Here is a 7,327-nt window from a genome sequence, read left to right as displayed (position 1 = left end):
CGCAGCTAACGGAGGTAAACGCAGCTAACGCAGGTAAATGCAGCTAACGCAGGTAAACGCAGCTAACGCAGGTAAACACAGCTAACGCAGCTAACGCAGGTAAATGCAGCTAACGCAGGTAAACGCAGCTAACGCAGGTAAACACAGCTAACGCAGCTAACGGAGGTAAACGCAGCTAACGCAGGTAAACGCAGCTAACGCAGGTAAATGCAGCTAACGCAGGTAAACGCAGCTAACGCAGGTAAACACAGCTAACGCAGCTAACGGAGGTAAACGCAGCTAACGCAGGTAAATGCAGCTAACGCAGGTAAACACAGCTAACGCAGGTAAACACAGCTAACGAAGGTAAACGCAGGTAAACGCAGCTAACGCAGGTAAACACAGCTAACGCAGCTAACGGAGGTAAACGCAGCTAACGCAGGTAAACGCAGCTAACGTAGGTAAACACAGCTAACGCAGGTAAACGCAGCTAACGCAGGTAAACGCAGCTAACGCAGGTAAACACAGCTAACGCAGGTAAACACAGCTAACGCAGCTAACGGAGGTAAACGCAGCTAACGCAGGTAAACACAGCTAACGCAGGTAAATGCAGCTAACGCAGGTAAACGCAGCTAACGTAGGTAAACGCAGCTAACGTAGGTAAACACAGCTAACGCAGGTAAACGCAGCTAACGTAGGTAAACACAGCTAACGCAGGTAAACGCAGCTAACGCAGGTAAACACAGCTAACGCAGGTAAACGCAGCTAACGCAGGTAAACACAGCTAACGCAGCTAACGGAGGTAAACGCAGCTAACGCAGGTAAACGCAGCTAACGTAGGTAAACACAGCTAACGCAGGTAAACGCAGCTAACGCAGGTAAACGCAGCTAACGCAGGTAAACACAGCTAACGCAGGTAAACACAGCTAACGCAGCTAACGGAGGTAAACGCAGCTAACGCAGGTAAACACAGCTAACGCAGGTAAACGCAGCTAACGCAGGTAAACGCAGCTAACGTAGGTAAACGCAGCTAACGTAGGTAAACACAGCTAACGCAGGTAAACGCAGCTAACGTAGGTAAACACAGCTAACGCAGGTAAACGCAGCTAACGCAGGTAAACGCAGCTAACGCAGGTAAACACAGCTAACGCAGCTAACGGAGGTAAACGCAGCTAACGCAGGTAAACACAGCTAACGTAGGTACACACAGCTAACGCAGGTAAACACAGCTAACGTAGGTAAACAAAGCTAACGCAGGTAAACGCAGCTAACGCAGGTAAACGCAGCTAACGCAGGTAAACACAGCTAACGTAGGTAAACACAGCTAACGCAGGTAAACGCAGCTAATGCAGGTAAACGCAGCTAACGCAGGTAAACGCAGCTAACGTAGGTAAACAAAGCTAACGTAGGTAAACGCAGCTAACGCAGGTAAACGCGCCTAACGCAGGTAAACGCAGCTAAAGTAGGTAAATGCAGCTAACGCAGGTAAACGCAGCTAATGTAGGTAAACACAGCTAACGCAGATACACGCAGCTAACGCAGGTAAACGCAGCTAACGCAGGTAAACGCAGCTAACGTAGGTAAACAAAGCTAACGCAGGTAAACGCAGCTAACGCAGGTAAACGCAGCTAACGCAGGTAAACACAGCTAACGTAGGTAAACGCAGCTAACGCAGGTAAACGCAGCTAACGTAGGTAAACACAGCTAACGTAGGTAAACACAGCTAATGCAGGTAAACACAGCTAACGTAGGTAAACAAAGCTAACGCAGCTAACGTAGGTAAACACAGCTAACGCAGGTAAACAAAGCTAACGCAGGTAAACACAGCTAACGCAGGTAAACACAGCTTACGCAGGTAAACGCAGCTAACGTCCGTAAACGCAGCTAACGTCCGTAAACACAGCGTAACTCTGCACAGCACCATGACGGCGTGTCCTCAGCCAACAGACAGAAGCTAACCCTTCACCAACGTCCTGCTGAAGCCTCGATGGTTGAGATTTTTTTGTTTCTTTCAGATGAAAACACCTTTTCAACATCCTTCAGACGAATGTTAAAGTTCTGTATAACTCTGCTGTCATTTTTATTCTGGTCCAGGCAGAGCCAACATTGTCGGTTTAATCCGGTTTCACAGCTCACTACCTGCTGGAAGCTCGTCCCAAAGCAGCGAGCAGTCCGAGGCGTTTGGGGGATTTTTATAAATCCTTTTCAGTGTGATTTTATTCGTTCTGATACGTGTGAGCAGGAGCTGTTTTTAGATATCCACCAGTAACCTTCTGCATTTAGGGGACAGAGTATCTGAATTTATAGCTTTATGATGAACAAACGGAGCCTCGGTTTTACTGAAACCTGAAGCAGATTCCAGAACTGATGTTGGTCTGTGTAACACAAACAGAAACAAACAGAAAAAGGATGAACAGAGGACACGAAGGAAGAGGAGAAGAAGGTGGAGAGCAGTTCTGTAATCAGACCTCGAGCTGTTTCTTCTCAATTACAGCAGCCGCCCACACAGCTGAGTGTTGGTGTGTCTGCATGTGTGCTGCTGAGCGCCGCGTCCTCCCACTCTGAGGCTAAAAACAAACGCAGCGGCTCATTACACTGAGAGTCCAATCAATGCTGGAGGCCCCCGGGGGCCCGAGAGAGGGAGAGGCCCCGGCGTACGACTGTTTAAGCAGCGAGTGTGAAGTTCATCTGAGCTCAGGGCAACAAACCAGGAGGCGATGCCTTCACTGTCCTGAGAGCAGACAACAAACCAGGAGGCGATGCCTTCACTGTCCTGAGAGCAGACAACAAACCAGGAGGCGATGCCTTCACTGGCCTGAGAGCAGACAACAAAACCAGGAGGCGATGCCTCCACTGGCCTGAGAGCAGACAACAAAACCAGGAGGCGATGCCTTCACTGGCCTGAGAGCAGACAACAAAACCAGGAGGCGATGCCTTCACTGTCCTGAGAGCAAACTGTCAAAACCAGGAGGTTTTGACAGTTTTGACAGTGAACGCATCACAAAAAAAGCAGTGAACGCATCACAGAGAAGACATTGAACGCACCATAGAGAAGACATTGAACGCATCACAGAGAAGACAGTGAACGCATCACAGAGAAGACATTGAACGCATCAAATTGAAGACATTGAACGCATCAAATTGAAGACATTGAACGCATCACAGAGAACACATTGAATAAGTCACAGAGAAGACATTGAACGCACCATAGAGAAAACATTGAACGCATCAGAGAAGACATTGAATGCGTCACTGAGAAGACATTGAACGCATCACAGAGAAGACATTGAACACATCATAGAGAAGACATTGAACACATCACAGAGAAGACATTGAACGCATCACAGAGAAGACATTGAACGCATCACAGAGAAGACATTGAATGCGTCACAGAGAGGACGTTGAACGCATCATTGAGAAGACATTGAACGCATCATAGAGTTGACATTGAACGCATCACAGAGAAGACATTGAACGCATCACAGAGAACACATTGAACGCATCACAGAGAAGACATTGAGGATGAAATGAGGGAGAAGAGGTGGTTTAAAATTATTCTGGTTTGTTTCCTCACGCCGACATAAAGTCTTTCTGCTTCTTCTTCTGATGGAGGGAAGAGAGGAAGAGGGTTACAGAGGTTTAAAAATTCAGGAGTTTTCTGCTGCAAGCAGCTAAATATAGACGTGCGTGTCCACATCACTCGAGTTGTCGGACCCAGTTTCACATCACAGGGGAGGGACAGTGAACGCATCACGAGAGCTGACAGTCTGCTCATCACCTCTGGTTTGAGAGGACAGTAAACGCATCACCACATAAGAGTAAGACATTTATCACACAGAGGGAAGACAGTGAACACATCACAGGAAAAAACTCTACGAATGACATCAGAGAAGACCTCGAACGCACCACAAATAAAGAGATAAAACACAGACTTCTCCATCAAAGTTTATTTCAAACTTTATTTCACATCTTTCTGCAGGAAAACAAACCGTTTGCGTCACCAGGCTCATATTTTGGTTGCTTCCATCTTCAGATGTTTTACTGAGGAGACGCTTTCCCCCTCTGAGGTTTCCTTTTAATTAAAACCACGTTCAGCACTTCTTCCCCTTCAATTAACCTACGCCTCAGCCAATCAGGCGTTATCTCGTTAAGGGGGGGGGCATCACCTTTATAATCCCTCAGTGGAACAGGAAGCAACAGACGGCTAATTAGCAGCGAGCAAGGCGGCGTCGCTCCGACGACGACCTTCATCACCAGACTTTACTTTTTACCCACCAGAGAGGATTGTGGGCCGGCTGCTGCACTTCCTGTGGCTATTAATGAAATAAATTAAATTATTAAGGAAGTAAATTAAGATATTTATGAAATAAATTAAGTTTTCAAGGAAATAAATTAAGTTTTTAAGGAAATAAAAACAACATTTTTGGGCCCAAACCGTTTGAGTTTAGCAGATTTTACCAAGTTCTCTGTGTTTCTGTTAAGTTGTCCAGGATGTAGACGGGTCCCACGTTTTGTTCTCCTGGAAATGTTTGAAACATCTGAGGAATAAAACATGTGGAAAGTTGGACACAGTGGCTGTGTACAAAACTGCATTCTACATACCAGAAGTGTGGACTCGAGTCATGAATTTGAAGACTTTAGACTCGACTTGACAAAATCTAAAAAGACTTGTAACTGGACTTGGACTTTAACATCAGTGACTCGTGATTTCACTTGGACTTGATCCTTTTGACTTGAAAAGACTTGCTACTTTCCCCAAACCAAAAGATTAAAAAGTATGTTGACACCTCTGCTACATACTGCATACTGATCGATCAGACAGTATGCAGAGCGTTTACCCACAATGCATTTCGCTCCTGCCCGAGCTGAAATCAGCCGGCCTGAAGCTGATTTCCCTTAAGCTCTAAACTCTGTAAACTTTAGCAACATTTGAAACACTTTCAGGTGAGAAAGTAGTCGTTTAGATCCCCAACGTGTTGAAAACCTGACAAAATACCGGCTGTTTACAATTTAGTTCCCACGAATTCGGCGCTGCTAAAGCTAGCCGCATTGAGCTAACGCACTTCCGGTTATTTTCACAAAATAAAATACCCGTTGCCTTTTATCATAGGGAAAGCCATTACCATACAATTGGTGCTTTTGTTTTGAAAACAGGAAGTGAACCTACCCTCGTTGTAGCTAGCTTGAAACTGCCGTTTTGACAGGAAATGACGATCGGCGACGTCACGTTACGTTGCATCTTGGGTAGTTTGAGTACGAGTAGTAACCTCATGATGCATACCCAACATTTCAGAGAATCTAGTATGCATCCGGGAACTTCTGCCTTACTCAAACTCGCATACTAACTCAGAAAGTTAGTAGGAGTAGTATCCAGTTTGTCAGGCCTGGACCTCAGAAAGGAAGTTAGAATTAAACTAATCAGAACGAAACTCTTCCAGCTCATTTTGGATGTTTTCCTTCCGAGTCCCTGCTGAACGGGACTCGTTTGTTTTCAGGCGTTAATCCCCCCCGCTGTGGGAAAACAGACACTCGGCATCTCCAGACATAATTTTATATTTCTCCATCGTTACAATAATTAGTGTCATGATCACCGTCAGACATAAATAGATCAGTTTGATTCTTCATAGAGTTAGAAGTCATATCACAGCGAGTATATACAGATTTAAACATTACAAACAAAAACAGAGCAGAAGAGAGAAACACGTTTTTCTCTCCGAATCTTTGAAGCTGCGCAGAAAAACAAGTCGACTTGTTTCTTCTTGTTGAGCAGATTTACAGTTTTCTGCCGTAAACAAACACGAAAACAAAAGCAGGCGACGACAACTTAAAGCACGGCGTCTGTTACAAGCATTTAGTCCAGGATATAGTCAGAGTCATGTCAGCAGAAGCTCGCCATGAGCAAGGGTGAGCACTCCAGGAAGTAGTCAGGGTCCACAGGCCAACAGAAGCAGACAGGAAGTGTTTGTTTTCCACTTCCTGTTTTTGTTTTTTTATAAAGAAGAAGCAGATTTAAACAGAGACAGTCAAAAAAATAATAACAATGTTATTTCAACCAGGAAGTAGACCCGGCCTGACTCAAAGCTGCACCGTTTGGTGCCCCATGTGAGGACGGAAGCGTTCCCAAAGAGAGGATAGTGCAAAATGGGTTTCATGTAATATACAAGGCATAGACAGAGTCCTGGAAAAAGCTGCATGATCAGAAGCACAAACATTTCCGTCGATTCATTTTTACATCCCAAGTCAAACTGTGACATCACTTATCAATAAAACTCATCTTTTAAACCAAATATCTCCAAATCTGACGCCATCACCAACAGAAACGCTGCCGTTTGGTTTGTTTACATTTAGGAATTTTGACTAAAGTTTAACCCCTGAACCATTCGGCATCCCAAAGTGCACGAGAGCCAAAAAACCGGGGCGCTAAATCACCGCAGTTAGCTAACTCCAGGATGTAGCCACGGCCCAACACAAACGGATCTTTCAGTAATGATACGGTCATTTAACATGTGAGCGCTCCATGACATAGACACGACCCCCCCCCCCGGAGGAAAAATAACTCTTAAAAATGTCTGAAAGTGAATCTGAGGGGAGGGAACGGGCTAATTTCTGGCTCCTGAGTCAACAGATCGGATCAAAGACGGAAAACTTCAGACGATTCAGATTTACGGCCTCGTGTTTATATTTTCCATTCCTATCAGAATCAGATTCACGTTTTTCCACGTCTTCCATTTCTATCAGAATCTGAGGCTGTTGTCCAGGAGGTAGACTTAGACGTTTTTATTTAAAACTGATCAAACAACAAACTTTTCTGTCGTTAAAAGTTTGGATTTAAACGCGTTCGGCCGACTGAAGACTCGCCGTGATGTCATCGTCACTTTTTTACGTCATTTTAAACCAAATATCGCAGAATTTTACAACAGAAAACTTTGTTTTTTTTTAAAGTTTTTTTGTTTGTCTGTTTTGAGTAAAGTTCAAAATAAAAGTTCAATCCATTATTTTTAACGACTATTTCCCGTTTTTCGTGTTCCTTTAAAAAACAGAACTACTGTGATTCGGGTAAAAATCGGAATATAACGGCTAAAGTTGATCTGATTGGTCGGCGCTGCCGCTTCCTGTCAGGTGGTTCATCAGCTGCTGTTTCTGGGACTGAGAGAGGAGGAACAGTGACACCTGGTGGCAGAAACTGCTCCCTGCAGCCAACTGAACGCCCCCACAGATTCGTCCTTCTGGGCCACCGTAGCGGAGGGCGGCGAGTCGTCAGCGTGAAGCACGAACATCACGTGCATTAAATACGTGCATTCTTACATTTTGAATACTTTTTTTAATTCATTTTTTATTTATTATTATT

General features: G+C 44.8%; 1 protein-coding gene across 3 annotated transcripts in view; it reads right to left on the bottom strand.

Annotated features, from left to right (window-relative positions):
• Positions 1 to 5,514: 5,514 nt before the first annotated feature.
• gripap1 (GRIP1 associated protein 1) overlaps positions 5,515 to 7,327 on the bottom strand; it is a 40,007-nt gene continuing 38,194 nt past the window's right edge. For all 3 annotated transcript variants that reach the window (XM_075475901.1, XM_075475902.1, XM_075475903.1), the window contains one exon: positions 5,515 to 7,327. This exon is cut by the window's right edge and continues 598 nt beyond it. The gene's annotated coding sequence lies outside the window, so the exon portion shown is untranslated.

Source organism: Odontesthes bonariensis, chromosome 10 (assembly GCF_027942865.1).
Source record: "Odontesthes bonariensis isolate fOdoBon6 chromosome 10, fOdoBon6.hap1, whole genome shotgun sequence".
NCBI lineage: Eukaryota > Metazoa > Chordata > Actinopteri > Atheriniformes > Atherinopsidae > Odontesthes > Odontesthes bonariensis.
Note: the sequence above shows the minus strand (reverse complement) of the source record. Positions and strands in the feature narration are given on the sequence as shown.